This window comes from Ailuropoda melanoleuca, chromosome 15 (assembly GCF_002007445.2).
Source record: "Ailuropoda melanoleuca isolate Jingjing chromosome 15, ASM200744v2, whole genome shotgun sequence".
NCBI lineage: Eukaryota > Metazoa > Chordata > Mammalia > Carnivora > Ursidae > Ailuropoda > Ailuropoda melanoleuca.
In genome coordinates this window covers 31,055,476-31,072,982 of record NC_048232.1, presented here as the reverse complement: position 1 = coordinate 31,072,982, position 17,507 = coordinate 31,055,476, and the positions used below count along the sequence as shown (strand labels likewise).

At 40.7% G+C, this 17,507-nt stretch overlaps 1 long non-coding RNA gene across 3 annotated transcripts in view; it reads left to right on the top strand.

The window, feature by feature from the left end:
* Window positions 1–9,150, top strand: part of LOC117796496 — a 96,977-nt gene extending 87,827 nt beyond the window's left edge. Inside the window, exons 4-5 of one of the 3 annotated variants that reach the window (XR_004621052.1) lie at window positions 4,788–5,036; window positions 8,218–9,150. This is a non-coding gene — a long non-coding RNA (uncharacterized LOC117796496). Of the gene's footprint in view, window positions 1–2,262; window positions 2,309–4,787; window positions 5,154–8,217 lie in introns of those variants that run through there. The other 2 variants (XR_004621053.1, XR_004621051.1) reach the window with 2 other exon arrangements.
* The last annotated feature ends 8,357 nt before the right edge of the window (window positions 9,151–17,507 follow it).

Genomic DNA, 17,507 nt, shown 5'->3' with positions numbered 1-17,507 from the left:
TGCATGTCAAGACCACTCCTCACCCACCCCTCTACTCTGCCCCCCAGTAAAGTCCTTTGAAATCCCACATAGTGGCTCTATCCCTCTTTCAGATCCCAGGGGGTCAAAAAAGGAGAGAAAGGAATTAAGCAGGGGGAGATGGAGCGAGTAAAAAAACCAGCTCAAGAGGAGAGTCAGGGTAGAGGACTGGTAGCCCCTCACCTCCTGCTTTGCTTCAAGCATGAGGGCCAGATCAGTGCACATGCACACGTGTATGTTATTATTCCATTTTACAGATGAGAAGAGTGAGGCTTCTTGTGAGGACCCCTTTCCAAACTCTGAAATGAGTGAAATAAGAGAAACAAGGACACTGTTATGAATTCATTATTTTCCGATTATATCCTTCCTACTTGGCCGGGGTGGGGGGGTGGTGAGAAAGAGGTTTAAAAAAAATGGAAGGAAATCCTGTCACATGCATAGCATGCATGAACCTTGAGGACACCATGCTAAGCAAAATAAGCCAGTCACGAAAGACAAACACCGTAGAGACAGGCTGGGGAGTCGGGGAAAAGGGAAAACAGGGAGTTGTTTAATGGATCAGAGTTCTAGTTTTGCAAGATGAAGAAAGAGGTCTGGAGATTGGTTGCACAGCAGTGAGAACATACTCAACACTACTCAACTCTATACTTGAAAATGGTTCAAACGGTAAATTTTATGTTATGTGGATTTTACCACAATTAAAAATTTAATTTATATAAAGAGTTAGAAACATGCATTAATTCATCCAATAAATATTTCTTTTGTGCCTCCTATGTATCAGACCCTGCTCTCGGTGCCAGGGAAAAAGTGCTGAACAAAACCAAGTTTTGTCCTTCGTGGAGCTTACATTCTATTGTATAGTATATAATGGTGTATATACCTTTGAAGTCTACCTTAAGTGCATAATTTTAGGACATTGGGTTTTGGAACAAAAATGATTTCTCTATAAGATTTGCACCCTGACCTATTTGGATGAAGAATACATCTGAAGTTTTAAATATCTTAATTCTAAAAGAGCATGATGATTAAAATGTTAAAGTTGACCTATCACGAACACCTTTTGGGTGTGTTTGTTTAGTTTTTCTTTCCGTTATATAGATTAAGGAATGGGATGAGAGACTGAATATACAGATGGGCACTGGCCAGACCATGTGTGAAAATAAAACTTTGACCCACAACCTACAGCAACCTGCCCAGGAAAACAACCTCTTACCTACAGTAAACAACCCAGGAAGCCAGCCGGCTATAAATCAGACTTACAGGGAACAAGATTGCTATCTCTAGTGGCAATGCAGGAAGCTAACAATAACTTCTATAATGATCAGCCTAAAATGGCCAGGACTTGATGAATAACCGACAGCTTCCCGAAGTTTTGTCCCTGCTTCCAACTTAGGACCAACCAGAGAAAGCCGAATAGGCACCACTACCCAGTCCCCCAGGATGTCCTGCTTCTAGTTGGCCTTCCTACAGCCTCCCCAGGCCAACAACCTCCTCCGGGCATTCCTGAAGCCTCCCTTTGTGCACTTTATAAAGCTTTCCTACTCCTCTGCCTGCTTTGGGTCCCCACCAAAGCACAAGGGACTGTGGCTGTCTTGCCTTACTATAGCAAGCTCACAATAAATAGCTTTTGTTTTTCTCTTTTTGTTGGTCTTTATTTCCACACACGTTTGCTATATACTTGCAAATTGCTAGTCAATCCTTTAAAACAGGTAATAACTCCCAAGACATCATTGTTCCAGCTCCTGGGTTACTAGCAAAATGGCTGTCCTGCCCATCGGCTGGTTCCCAGCTGTCACACGGGGTTGCCGGACACGACCCAGTCATCAGCAGGTGGTATGATCACCATGCACCTGCCCCTATCGAGAGTTCTTTCATTATGTCAGTGGCGTAATTTTAACGATGATCATTTCAAAAATTCTTTTAGAAAAATTATTCTTCCATTAGATTCCTAGTTAATCTTCTACTATACTTCAGGCATCGAGAAATATTTTCCATTTGTTTGTTCCAATGTTTGTGGAGGGTTGGATGACCTCCAAATAATAGGGACATTTGTACATCCTACTTGAGATTATATGTACAAGAATTTAGGAACTATTTCTGTTCGCTTGTATCTGAATAACTACTGGGTAAACATCAGGTGCAAGAAAATACTTGATAAAGCTGGGTTGACTTTGGTACTGAATAATCACTGTAATAGATATTACCTTTAAAATACATGATGTGTTTTTCTCCTTGTACCTCCAGGTATATGACCTCCCTCTCTTCTGCTGGCAGCATCCATTTGCCTCAGGTCAGATTATTGTTCTTATGGCAGAAAGGCAAAGAGAGAATATTACATATTTTTTGCAGTCTAGTCTTTGCTTTTGAGAATTTTGAAGATCACAGGCTTGCAAAACAGAGTCCTTTCTCTTTCAAAGAGAAAGGACTTTCTAAATTCCAAATACTCTCTTTTTATGTTTCAAGAGGCAAATCCGGCTGCCTCATAGATATTTACAAGCACAAAATTTTTAAACAATGGATGATCATTTGAAAAATTAAAAAAGCAATTTTACTTTATTTATTTATTTTTAAAGATTTTATTTATTTGACAGAGAGAGACCCAGCGGGAGAGGGAACACAAGCAGGGGGAGTGGGAGAGGGAGAAGCGACTCCCCGCTGAGCAGGGAGCCCAATGTGGGGCTCGATCCCAGGACCCTAGGATCATGATCTGAGCCGAAGGCAGACACTTAACGACTGAGCCACCTAGGCGCCCCAACAATTCAACTTTAAACCAGAGTGTAAGGGAATCCCTTGAAAAGGAAAGGGAAAAATAGAAAAATCCCTTCTCTTATAGGTCTGGGGAGCAACAGCAAGACAAACGTGTGCTAAGAATTGCCCTCTAATGAGAAAACTACTGGGGAAGATGACAGCTCCGGGGCTGAGAGGAGAGATTGGGGAGATTCCCTGTGCTGTTTCAGGCTCACAAATCACCTCTCAGATTAGATTCTTGTTTATAGTGTTAAGTGAAATGCATGACATAATCAGTTTTAAGACTTCGGAGTTTGTGTATTTCGCGTGAGGCTGTGCTCTACTCCCCTCTGCACCCCCATCTCCACCTGGGGGCAAACGGAAAACGTAAAACACAAAGGATCATTTTGTGGAAACGCATTTGTTGTTTGTTACCTTTTGTACACATTGAATGTGTTAATTATGTTAGTTCAAGAAAATAAAAAATACATGCTTTCCAGAAAAGTGATTAACTGTCACGTGGGGCTCCTTCTGAAGATTCAAAAGGAAGACTGTGCAGGAAGACTAATCAGCCCAAGATATAGGGCGTCATTTCTGTTTCCTTATCAGTTTGGCTCCCTCTAGCTGTCAGTTTGCAAATTTTAGTAGGTTCTAAAATTATACATTCTTGGCCCCTTTTATAACACAAAGCAGAGTAATTTTTTCGTAGGAAGGTTTTGGGGGAAACGATAGACTGATAGAATGTATTTCTAAGCAAAGACTATATTTAGTCATTTTTTGAAAAATTACTAAGGTTTGTATATAGGGTTGACAGATTTAGCAAATAAAAATACAGTGTACCCAGTAAAGTTTAGATTTCAGATAAAAAACAAGTAATTTTTTAGTATAAGTATGCTCCAAATACATTACTCTGGCAGCTCTATGTATTTGTATAATGTTTTATATCTCATTTGACAAACGAGGATTCTCAGGATCAAAACTTCCAACCCCAAACTCTTTATTTTTCCCATTTACCGCGGCGTATTCTTGCTTTTTCATCCTTAGGCTTCCCAAGTTCCCAAAAGAAATCGACTCCAAGTTTTGATCGGAGGACACTTGATTTTAAGCTCCAAGGATCCTGAGATATCTTTCTTTTAATATGGCTAGGGGGAAATGATCCAATAAGGATTCATCTATGTGCAAGTCCCCAGGAGATCTTCACCTCTTACTGAATCCTCCCCACTTGGACCCGAGCATTGACCTACATATTTACAAATAAGGAATTAAGGCTTAGAGTGACTTGTCCGAGGTGACACGACTACTAAGTAGGGAGTTGAGTTTTAACTCACATACTCGGCCAGAACCAGAGTAGATGCTCCAGGCTTTGCGGGCCGTGCACTCTCTGTTACGACTACTCGAAGCCTCCATTGTCTAGTAGAAGCAGCCATGGTCAACGCACAGATGAACAGGCATGACCAAACTCCAATAAACTTTGTTTATGGATTTGAATTTCATATAATTTTCACATATCATGACTTACTATTCCTTTGACTTCTCTGAATTGTTTTAAAATGTCAACTGCATTCTTAGCTCTAGAATAGGGATTTGCAAAGTGAGCCCATAGGTCAAACCCTGCCCACTGCCCGTTTTTGTAAATCAGGTTACTCATCTCTTCTCTCCTTGATGTTCTTCTTGAAGGACATTCCCATTAATTCTTCATGGTAGATTAATTCATACAACAGATGTCATTAATCAAGTCCAGCGTTCTATCATTCTGTGGTGCAATATAGGGTTTTTACTTAAGTAGTTGGCTTATATTCTTCTGGAGCTCTTTTTAAAAACAAATTGGTAACATTACATTGTATTTATGAATTGGCATAAAACTAGTGATTATTTTAATGAAGTTTTTCTTTAATCAGATAGTCCATTAAACATTCTCTTCTTAGTTGGGCACTAATCTAGGCACAATAACTATAGAAAGAAATGCACTTACCTTTTGTGACAAGTCATGGGAAAACACTTGAATTTTTCTTTGGAATGACATCTGTGCTCTTCCTTTGCAGAAGGACAAGTAACCGTGATAGACGCGGAAATCCTGGTGGCACCTCCCTGAGTATCCTCACCTGTGCTGTGCCCAGAGAAAGATGTGTAAAGGAAAATTGGAGACATCTTCTTGGGATTTTTGTTTTTTTCTAATACCTACTATTCACATATTATATCTTTTCCTTTCAAGCAGTAACATTTTTTTTCTCCTAAAGATAAATTAAATCTTAAGCCACCCCCCCAAAAATTCATAGCATCTGAGACAAAAGGTGAATATGAAATTGTTAAAATTTAGATTTTTAATTATTTTTATTGTCTTCTTAGCATTCAAAAGAAATGGATGAATTGGGATGCCTGGGTGACTCAGTTGGTTAAGCATCTGCCTTTAGCCCAGGTCATGATCCCAGGGTCCTGGAATCAAGTCCGCATTAGGCTCCTTGCTCAGCGGGGAGACTGCTTCACTTTCTGCCTGCTGCTCCCCCTGCTTGTGTTCTCTCTCTCTCACTGACAAATAAATAAATAAATAAAATATCTTCTAAAAAAATGGATGAATCATACCGGATTATGGGAAATAGTTAAGGTATTAGGTATTGAGGGTGTCAGAACATGCCACCCCAAAATATGCCACTTTTGCATAAGATTATTTTGAGCTGAAGGCAACTCAGAAGAAGATACAAGAAAAGTTCTCTGCCTTCCCCCTTCCGCATAAAAGCAGGACATATACTTACAAAGGTGTCCTCCTCCCCTCTCTACTAGTAAGGACCAAAATTAATCACTAGAGACAACTTTAGACCTTAATCAGCCTGGAGACAGCACCAGAGAAGTCTACATAACAGTCTTTACTAACAAGTTTTTATTTACCATTAGTCTTCCATAATGTGCCTTCCCACAATTGAGATCCCCAGAGACTCAAGGTTATTTTTCTTTGTCTTGTTGTTTCACTAACACTTTAGGGTTTTCTTGCTGAGATGCTGCATTAGCCCAAGTTCTAACCACCCCTTTGAGTTACTCACCACTGAGTGTTCCAGGTGTAAGGGTGGTGCACATGCCAATGAACTTCTGCTTGGTTTTCTCGTGTTGACTTGTGTTTTGTCAGCCTAGTTTATAGGGCCCCAGCCAGAGAACCAAAGAGAGTATAGGAAAAAGAGTTTTTGTTCCCCTAACCTATCTTGAATTATATTCTCTGCTTCACAAAGGAATTGTGTTCCTGGTTCAGCATAAATCCCTCCCCAAACACGTTCTCTAAGGCCTGTGACCCTCGTCATGGCAGGTGAGAGAGAAAAGAGCCTCTACAGATGCAGTTCTCACCCCTGGCTGGGCATCAAAATTGTCTGGAGAGCTTTTAAAACCAGTTTCCCTAGAGTTTTGGATTCAGTAGTCCTGGGCTGAGGCTCCACAGTTAAGAATACTTCCCCTTGCAGGGTTGAGTGGAGGTCTATATGAGCTCCCCATGGCCACTAGAATAAATTACCACAAACTGGGTGGCTGAAAACAACACAGATTTCTTATCTCAATGGTGGAGGTCAGAAGTCTGAAATGAAATGTCAGGGCTGCATTCCTTCTGGAGGCTCTAGGGGAGAATGTTTTTCCTTGCCATTTCCAGCTCCTAGAGGTCATTTCATTCCTTGGCTTGTGGCCCCTTCCTCCATCTTCAAAGCCAGTGCTGGAGCATCGCTCTCTCTGACTCTGACCCTCAGGTCTCCCTCATATAAGGACCTTGTAATTACTTTGGACACACCCAGATGATCCAGAATAAACTCCCCATCTCAAAGTCCTTAATCACAGCTGCAAAACCCCATGTAATGTGACATACTCACAGATTCCAGGGGTTAGGGTGTGAACATCTTTGGGAGCCTTTATTCTGACTACTCCAGAGCCTGATACAAAGCAAACATACAACTCCATCCCCAGCACTCTGCCACCTGCAGACATCACTAATTGTTCCACTATTCAACTAGTCTGTTCAAGGGTTTTGCTTTTGTAAGAGAGGAGGACAAAGAGAGAGAGAAAGGAACAGGAGGGACAGGACTAGGGTGCCAAAGAGATCTTTTTTGGCTCAGTCACCTTGCCCTCCTTAATATCTTCATGACTTAAGTAAGGACTTTACCACAAGGACAGTATCCCAGATGATAGATGATGATAGATAGATGATAGATGATAGATGATAGATGATATAGATATATCATATGTATATATACAAGCTCATCCTCTTTGCAGCCAATGCAAGGATATACATTTCATACTCAGTGAGTCCCCCAAAGCCCGGAACTTGAATCTTTTCCCAACAACTGTGACCTATCAAGGCCTGTTGTTCATCATGACCCTGACCACGACTTAAGGCTCCACACTAGAGAAAAAGCAGAGCATAGCCTTGATCATGGCCTTTGACTTGCTCCAAGGACTCTTCTGCTCAGCAGTGAGACGTGCCTATCTTCACTGTCTAGAAGTTTGTGGTCAAGAATTTAGCATCCTGAGTTATGCCGGCTTCCACTCCACTGCCCATATCTGACCACTCTACTACCAGGTCTTGGTCCCAGAAGACTCTCGATCCTGTTTCTTTCCTTTCCTCCTCTTGAATTTAGTTTCTTTAATAGAATCAGGGCCTCTCTGTTTCCTTAGTAGTGCTCTGCTTTCCTGATAACTTGCTCCAACAGAGCCCGATTTCACAGCCTGCTTCCAGTAGCTCCCCGTCTGCCCTGTGCTTGTGGCACAAGTCTCTCTGGTTTCACACATATGCAGAGGTCTTTCCTCCTTCTGTCAGTGTGTGTTTAGAAATCTGACATATGATTCCTGACAACACTCTTTACTGCCAAGTCACCAACTGAATGTTTCCAGGCATTCTGCCACAGGAACCAGTAGGTTGACAGTTCTAAATCCATTCAATCCACCACTGAAGGTGTGACTCCATAAATTCTTTCTTAAATCTCTGTTGCTTCTCTGCCTCTGAGGCTCCCATTGCTGCAACTTTTGGTGGTAAGTTCTAAAGATGGACAAAAAGGTCCCTCTCTAGTCCCTGTCCTGCATTCCCCAGTAACATACCTGGTTTCTGGTATCTTCTCACCTAAATAAGGGCTTCTGCACTTACTGATAGCCAGGCTCATAGCCAACCTGACACTGCAGGTTCCAGGTTTCCCATTTTATAGATAAAATAAAATAGGGTCTTAATCCAAATATGACTGCCATGGATCCTTCACCCTCCTATGAAAGTTGCCAGTTTCCCTTTTTAAATTATGTATCTATTCTAGACCTTGGGGTTAAAATGGAGAGTTCAGAAAGATCATCATTCCCCAAAATTAATGACCACAAAAAAGGGGGGATTAAAGGCAGCAAAACGATGTGTTAGCAGTAAAAAAGGCGTGTGTGTGCGTGGGGGGACCGGGGAAGTTGTCTCACTCACATCATAATCTTTAAAAATTCACATCACCTTTTCTATAATGGGTTTGCCACCAGAACACAGGTGTCATGAAAACCACCACTTAGCCTGAACCAAAATGGAAAAGGAAAAGTCCCACATCAACATTGTTGTCATTGGATGATTCAGGAAGTCTACCACTACTGGTCATCTGATCTACAAATGTGGTGGGATTGACAAAAGAACCATTGAAAAATTTGAGAAGGAGTCTGCTGAGATGGGAAAGGCTCCTTCAAGTATGCCTGGATCTTGGATAACCTGAAAGCTGAGTGTGAATGTGGTATCACCATTTGATATCTCCCTGCAGAAATTTGAAACCAGCAAGTATTATGTGACCATCATTGATACCACAGGACACAGAGACTTTATAAAAAACATGATTACAGACACATCTCAGGCTGACTGCACTGTCCTGATCGTTGCCACTGGTGTTGGTGAATTTGAAGCAGATGTCTCCAAACAATGGGCAGACCCATGAGCATGCCCTTCTGGCTTACACACTGGGTGTAAAACAACTAATTATCAGTGTTAACAAAATGGATTCCACTGAGCCACCCTAAAGCCAGAAGAGATATGAAGAAATCATTAAGGAAGTCAGCACCTACATTAAGAAAATTGGCTACAACCCCAACAGTAGCATTTGTGCCAATTTCTGTTTGGAATGGTGACAACGTGCTGGAGCCAAGTGCTAACATGCCTTGGTTCTAGGGATGGAAAGTCACGAATAAAGATGGCAATGCCAGTGGAACCACACTGCCTGAAGTTCTGGATCGCATTCTGCCACCAACTGATCCCACTGACAAGTTCTTGTCTGCATCTCCAGGACATCTACAAAGTTGGTGGTGTTGGTACTTGTCCCTGTGGGCTGAGTGGAGACTGCTGTTCTTAAACCTGGCATGGTGGCCATCTTTGCTCCAGTCAATGTTAAACTGAAATAAAGTCTATTGAAATGCACCATGAAGCTTTGAGTGAGGTTCTTTCTGGGGACAATGTGGACTTCAATTCATGAATGTATCTGTCAAAGATGTTTGTTGTGGCACTGTGGGTCACATTTGTTGTGATGTGACCCACCAGTGGAAGCATCTGCCTTCACGGTTATCCTGAACCATCCAGGCCAAATCAGTGCTGGATACGCACCTGTGCTGGATTGTCACACAGCTCACACTGCTTGCAAGTTTGCTGTGCTGAAGGAGAAGATTGTTGTTCTGGAAAAAAGCTGGAAGATGGTTCCAAGTTGTTGAAATCTGATGCTGCCATTGTTCATATGGTTTCTTGCAAGCCTATGTGTGTTGACAGCTCCTCTGGGCTGTTTTTGCTATTTGTGACATGAGACAGATGGCTGTTTTGGGTGTCATCAAAGCAGTTGACAAGAAGGCAGCTGGAGCTGGCTGGGTCACCAAGTCTGCCCAGAAAGCTCAGAAGCCTAAATTAATATTATCCCCAATACCTGCCACCCCAGTCTTTTTTTTTCCTAAGATTTTATTTATTTATTTGACAGAGAGAGAGACAGCCAGTGAGAGAGGGAACACAAGCAGGAGGAGTGGGAGAGGAAGAAGCAGGTTCCCAGAAGAGGAGCCCGATGCAGGGCTGGATCCCAGAACGCTGGGATCACGCCCTGAGCTGAAGGCAGACGCTTAATGACTGAGCCACCCAGGCACCCCCCTGCCACCCCAGTCTTAATCAGTGGTGAAGAACAGTCTCAGAACTGTTTTGTCAATTGGCCATTTAAGTTTAATAGTAAAGGACTGGTTAATTATAACAATGCATCGTAAAACCTTCAGAAGGAAAGAATGTTTTGTGGACCATTTGTTTTGTGTATGTGTGTGTGTGTGTGTGTGTGCAAGTTTTAAGTAATTAGTTTTTAAAATCAGTACTTTTTAATGGAAATAACTTGACCAAAAATCTGCCACAGAATTTTGAGACCCATTAAAACAAATGTTTAATGAAGAAAAAAACAAATCCCATCAAAAAAAGAGAAAGGCAGAAGATTCCCACTATCCTCTTGACTGAACAGGGTTCTAGATGCTTCTAATTTATCCCAGTTTCCACCCCCATAAATAGTATAAGAGGAAGGAAGGTGAGTGGGGGGAAAATCCTGTAAAAATCACGTTAATACTCCCAACAAAAAAAGAGGCAGATGAAAAATATCATAGGAGGAGTCCAGGTGTAAGTTTTCCATACTGCCTTTCCACTCACCGTCTTGTTTGCTGAGCAGTGGGAATCCCAGCAATAAACCGGGATGGGGAAAATAGAAGACAAAGTGAAAAATGATACAAGATTTTATGAGGAAAGACGGGTTAAAGGAAGAATCAAAGTGAATGCCTGGTCAGTTTTATCTGTTGTTTGTTTTCCTTTATTGATCTGTTTTCTTCAGCATCAAATATGATGTCAACTGGTACTCTGTTTGACATACACATATTTAAAATCATATGTAAAGGAGCAAATTTTAATCCTTCTACTATAGTTTTTAAAATCAGAAATGGGTGCTGAAAGTAGTAAAGGTTTCTGGCATCCATGGAGATAATAATATGATTTTTTCCTCTTTAATACATATGTGAATTATATCCACAGATTTCTTTTTTTAAAAAAGGTTTTATTCATTTGTCAGAGAGAGAGAGAGAGCACAAAGCAGGGGGAGCAGCAGGCAGAGGGAGAAGCAGACTTCCCGCTGAGCAAGGAGCTCGATGTGGGACTCAATTCCAGGACCCTGGGATCATGGCCTGAGCCGAAGGCAGACACTTAATCAACTGAGCCACCCAGGCATCCCTATCCATAAATTTCTTAATATTGAATCATTTTTGCATTCCTGAGATGAACTTCACTTAGCTGATCTATATCATTCTTTAAATGTACCATTAAATTAGCAGCGCCTGGGTAGCTCAGTCAGTTAAGTGCCTGACTCTTGATTTCAGCTCAGGTCATGATCTCAGGGTTGTGGGATCGAGCCCCACATTGGCTCTGCACTCAGCGGGGAGCCTGCTTGGGATTCTCTCTCTCCCTCGTCCTTGCCCCTCCCCCCTGCATTCTCACTTGCGTGTGCTCTCTCTCTCAAATAAATACATCTTTTTAAAAAAGTACTATTAAATTATATTTGCAGTTTATTCAAGATTTCCGCTTCCATACTAAAAACCTAGATTCATTTATAATTCTTCCCCAGTGCCTGGCACCAAGGCAGGTTGGTTTGGCAGCCACCACGGTGAGGAACTTCTGCTACATCCTAGAGTAGTTTATTTCCAGCTGTACCCACTGTCAGAGGACAACAGGAAGAACCCCAAATTGTGAGCAAGACATCAGCTGCATTCCCTTGTTTCTGCAACTGTTCATGCTGTCTGTCTTTGTCTTGAATGTATGCTACCATAGAGTTACACACACACACAGAGGAGAGGAAGCAAATATTTGTGAGGTAGGAAGATATGGGATCCTGGGGAGGCCTTTATCACATATGAATGCTTCCCATCCTCCAACCGCATGCCCTGCAAACCTGAACCTTGGACCTACAAAATTCTCCCGCCTTTAATGCACAATAGTTTGCACCTTCTTCAAACCTGGAGATGGCTCTAGGGAACAAGCTTCTACCCAAAGCACATAAATGTATTTTCTCTCAAAAGAACTATGGTGCCAGCTATAAAGATAAGGCAAATTTTCTCCCTTAGAATAGAAGATACAAAATATGTGTGTTTTTAACAATCTTTGGAGCAGGAGACATTGTTGGGGGGTATTTTGTCTACAGAAGTTATTATATTCCACATTTTTTCCATATTTTTTTACTTAACAATTTTTTACCTAAAAATTAAAAACTGTAGATAAAATACAAAATGCATACTTTATTATTTCATGGTGCTGATGGAGTCTGCAATCTGTGGTCTTGTGAATAAACAACACCAACTAAAATTCAAATTAACGACAGAGTACCTGGCTAGCTCAGTTAGTAGAGCATGAAACACTTGATCTTGGGGTCATGAATTCAAGCCCCACCTTGGGCGCAGACTTTACTTAAAAAATACATACATACATGCATGCAATTAAAATTAATGGGATCAAAGGTAAATTGAATCACTAAAATCACAGTAATGGTCTGCTTAGGCCACAGCAAAGAACAGGGTGGCTCTATCAGTCAGGAATTGCTTAAGTCTCAAGTCCTTGACTATGTTTCTGTCTCTCTATCTTCAGAATATGACCCAGCAACAAGGTCACCTCAGGTCTGACTCTTCTTCAGATCCCAGCAGGGTGTCTGCAAGCAGGGAGCAGCAGGAGGCTAAAAGGAGGTTCCTCTCTATTGAATTGGCTTCTGTTGAAGAGCTTCCGTGAAGTCCCACACATACTTCCACATATATTTCCTTACCCGGAACTTAGTCACCCAGCCACATCTCTGAACATATGGGAGATGAGGAAATGTGGTCTTCTTTCTGAGATGCAATTTGGCTAGCTAAAAAAAGGGGGGGAGGCATCTATTTTTAAGAACAAAGGGGAATTGTATTTGGTAAATGGATGGCCATTTCTGCTACAATAGCTCCATACTTAATGTGGTATGTAAAAACAAAGTTCTAAACTATGAAATATTTCAAATAGAAAATATCATATCTGTGTACCTAATACTCAGAAAAAGTATTTGTTTCAAAAATGTATAGGACACAGTTCATTATAGACACACCCTGGGCTCACCATTCCCCAGATGTAGGCACGGTGCTCATGTTCAGGCATATCCTCGCCATGCCTGTGTTGTCCTTGTCAGCTTATATATGTGCTCTTAACTATACAGTGTGATTTTATGTGTATAAGATTTATACAAATGTTGTCATAATGCTTAAAATCATTTCCAGTTTTCCTTTTTGGGAGACATGTTGTCCGCATTGATCCTTTTGGCACATATAGATATAATTTATGCATAATCTAGCACCACTTACTGAAGAGTCTATTCTTTTCTTCACTGGTTTGTAATACCACCTCTAGGTGTACCAAGTACTCAAGGATGGTTTCTAGCTCTTTTCTGTTTCATTGCTATCTTAGTCCATCTCTGTATCAGTTCCACATGGTTTTAATCCTAGTAGTTTTATACAAAGTCTTGATACCTAAAAGACGAATCTCCCTCCTTATTCTTCTTCAAAATTATTTGGACTGTTTTTTGCTGTATTAGTTTCCTGTTGCTCTTATAACACATTACCACGAATTTATTCTCTTACAGTTCTGGATATCAGAAGTATAAAATCAAGGTGTCAGCAGGCTATGTTTCTTCTGTAGTCTCTAGGGAAGAATCCATTTCCTTGACGTTTTCAGCTTCCAGAAGTCTTCTGCATTCCTTAGCCCCTTCCTCTGTATTCAGTGTTAGCACAGAAACATTCGTCCATCTCTCTCTCTCCCTCTCTCTCTCTCTCTCTCTGCTTCTGTGGTCACATGGCCTTTTTTTCACTCTGACTTTCCCACTTCCTTCTTATAAGGATCCTTGTGTTTGGGCCTACCCAGATGATCCAGGATAATTTCTCCATCTCAAGATCCTTAACTTAATCACATCTGCAAAGTTTTCGGGTTTTAGGTTTCAGGTTTTCACAGGTTTCAAGCACTAAGACCTGGACATTTTGGGGAAAGCGATTATGCATCAATCACATTGAAAAATTTATAATGTACTCTTAGTTTTAGGTCAATTTGCCAGTTTCTATGAAAGAAGACACCCTGTTAGGATGTTTACTGCACTAGCATACACAAGAATTGGTATTGTTTAGAATACTGAGATTTCCCATTCATAAGCATGGTTTATCTCTTTATTTAGTGCTTCTTTTGTACTCTTTAGTAAAGATCTATAATTTTTTCTGCAAAATTGTACAGCTTTTTGTTATGTTTATTTCTAGGTACTGTATATACATTTTTACTATTGTGAAAAGGATTTTTTATTATCACAGTTTCTACTTGATTTTTGCAGGTATGTAGGAATACTACTGAATTTTAATTTATTTACCTTGTACTTAGCAACCTTACTCAATTTTCTTTCATTTCTAAAATTTTATATGAAGATTCTCTTGAAGTTTGTACATAAACATTCTTCTCTGTAAATAATGTGTTTTCCTATTCTTTTCTTTTTTATTAGTCACCATACAGTACTTCATTAGTTTTTGATGTAGTGTTCCATGACTATTCTTTTCTTATACTGTTTTTTCTTGTCTTATTGCATTAGCTAGGTACTTCATTACAATGCCAAATAATGCCTCTAACTTTTTATTTATATGCTGGTTGCTCTTAGTACATTGTCAAGTTTTAGGAGTTCCTTTCTATTCTTGGTTTGCCCAGAGATTTGTTTTATTTTTATTTTTTAAAAGCTTTTTATTTATTTTTTGAAGTAATCTCTCTACCCAAAGTGAGCCTCAAACTCAGAACTTCAAGATCAAGAAAGAGTTGCATGCTCTACTGACTAAGCCAGCCAGGTGCCCCTATTTTCTTTTCAAATTAAGAAAGGGCACTGAATCTTATCTGATGATTTTCTGCATCTAGTGAAATGATATGTTTGCTTCTCGTTTAATATGTTTAAAGTTTTTTTTTTTTTATTTGAGAGAGAGAGAGCACAGAGAGACAGTGAGAGGGAGAAGCAGACTCCCTGCTGAGCAGGGAGCCTGATGTGGGGTTTGATCCCAGGACTCTGGCATTATGACCCAGGCTGAAGGCAGATGCTTACCGACTGAGCCACCCAGGCGCCCCTCTTGTTTAATGTGTTAATAGAATCTGTTAGCGTGTATTCCTAGGATAAGCCTTACTTGGTCACACTATCATCTTTTTAATATATAGCCAATTCAGTTTACTAATATTTTATTTAGGTCTTTTGTATAATAGTTTATCAGATTAGCCTATATATTTTCTTCACTGTACTGGACTTTCCTCATTTTGCCAATGTTAGACTAATATTGTAAAGTAAGTTACTTTGATATATAGGAGTTATTTAAATATTTTGGATATTACTCTTAATTACATATTACAAAAATTAGCACCCCATTTATGTTTTTGATTTCACTTAAAATAGAAATTCCTGGGCTGCCCGTGTAGCTCAGTGAGTCAAGCATTTGACTCCTGATATCAGCTCAGGTCTTGATCTCAGAGTTGTGAGCTCAAGCCCCACATGGAGCCTACTTTAAAGAAAAAAAAGAAATTCTTAATTTTAATGTCAAATGTATCAATTTTCTCTTTTCTGATTAGTCTATTTGTGTCTTGTCTAAGGAAGCATTCACTACTCCAAGGCAAAGGAGATATTCTCTTATATGTTCTTCTGCAATTCAAGTCTTGGTACACCAGGAATTGACCTGCAGATTTGGTGTGAGGTAGATATTGTGCTTTTCCCCATGTGAATAAGCAACTACCCAGCACCATTTGTGAAGCGTGTCTCCTTTCTTTGCTGATCTAAAACCCATCCCTGCAGCCCCAGAGGCGTGAATTTTGATGCTGCCCTTACAGTGACTTTTCTTTTCCTGTGTTTTGGTCAGCTTTGTGGGATTACTGATCTTTGAGCCCTCCAGGTCTAAATTAGGAAAGCTTTCCTCTAGAGATGGTTTGCTTCCCTGCTCATGCTCTGCTTAATGCCTGTCTGGCTCCAGAACCCAAGCTCAGCTTCCGCCACCCCACCCCAGCCACGGGGAAATGTCCCAGTAGCAATACTGCTGTAGGCCTCCTCAAACCCAAGGCAAGCCTGCCCCTTCAGGATGCCACCTGCTCCAACCCAGCTTGCATTTTTTTTTTTGGAGGGTTACCCTTGGAGAGTGTGGGGGTAGATATCTCCAGGATCCAGTTGAATTGCAGTGGAGGGCTTTCAGAGCACCTTAAAGAAGTCAAGTCCAGACCACTCTCTATAAATTTATGTACATAATGTGTGTGTGTTTCTGTGTGTGTGTGTGTGTGTGTAATTTTTATAAAGCCACTGGGATCATACCTCCGTGCTATATTCTTCATTTTTCTGATGTCTTGGAAAGCATTCCTTGTTGGTATGTATCATTCTTTTGTATTTTTAATATTGTAGTAGTATTTAATGGCCTAGACTGCACCATACATTATTTAACTATTTGGGTACTGTATTCAAAGATCAGAGGGCCTGCAGCATTTTACAAGTCTCTAGGAGAAACAGGCAGGGTGAGATTTTAAATTTAGAAACAGAAAATAAGAAAAATAACTGCCCCAAGCTTTAACAATCAGATCTAAATATGCTGTCACTAAAAGTGATCTCTGTGTTGTCTCAGGGATGTTAGCAAATGTCTAGGGGGGCTAGGGAAGGGCCACACATCTGTTTTTTTCTTCTCTTCCAGATATTTCACATCAAAGACAGCTCCTCAGGCTGCATAGGTCAGAGGCTGACTTAAGGGGACGCTTTAAATTCAGGTAATTGTATGTGAAGTCAGGAGTGCAAACACACACATACACACACACACACACACACACACACACGCACATGATTTTCCTTTTGGAGGATCCTTTTCCCAAATAGGGCAGAGCACCTGGAGATGGATTCCTCTCACTACTCTAGAAACCAACCTGGAAACCTAGAGGTATTTCCAGGTCCTCAAAGATCTAGGCTGTCCATTCTACACCCTTTTTGAAGGACATCAAAAGTGCATAAACAGAGTATCCACAGATAGTTAATCAGGCCAACTATAGATATGACTTGAAGCTCACACAATGGCCTGTCACTGTTGCAACTGGAATGTGGGGATTCTTCTTGTAGCTACTGATAAAACACAAAGCCCAATGACAATACCTTGATTGGTGAACATACGGTGTGTCTCAGTTACTGCCTTGCCAAGTGAGTTTGAAGGGTTCTCCTTAGACTGCTACAGCTAGGCATAAGTAATGTAGGTACCTCTCTAGGCACTTGCCCCATGTCCAGAGGAGTCACTGCCAGTTCTGAGTCTCAAATTTACATAGTATTACTACTATTAATGCACACATAATTTCTAGTGTAGAATGGAATGTACAGAACAGGATAAAAAGCTTGATAATGTACTACCAACAATTCCAGTCTTTATCATGAAACCCAGCACAACCATATGCTGCCTTACATTTTCTGTTATTCTAAATTGTCATCATCAAAAATATGAATTAAGCACCAGCATTAGCAATTATTCAAACGGGACAAAACAGCTCCATAAAAATATTTATATAATTTCAGCAGTGAAGTTTTTTTTTTTTTTTAAAGATTTTATTTATTTTTTCGACAGAGATAGAGACAGCCAGCGAGAGAGGGAACACAAGCAGGGGGAGTGGGAGAGGAAGAAGCAGGCTCACACTGGAAGAGCCTGATGTGGGGCTCGATCCCAGAACGGCCAGGATCACGCCCTGAGCCGAAGGCAGACGCTTAACCGCT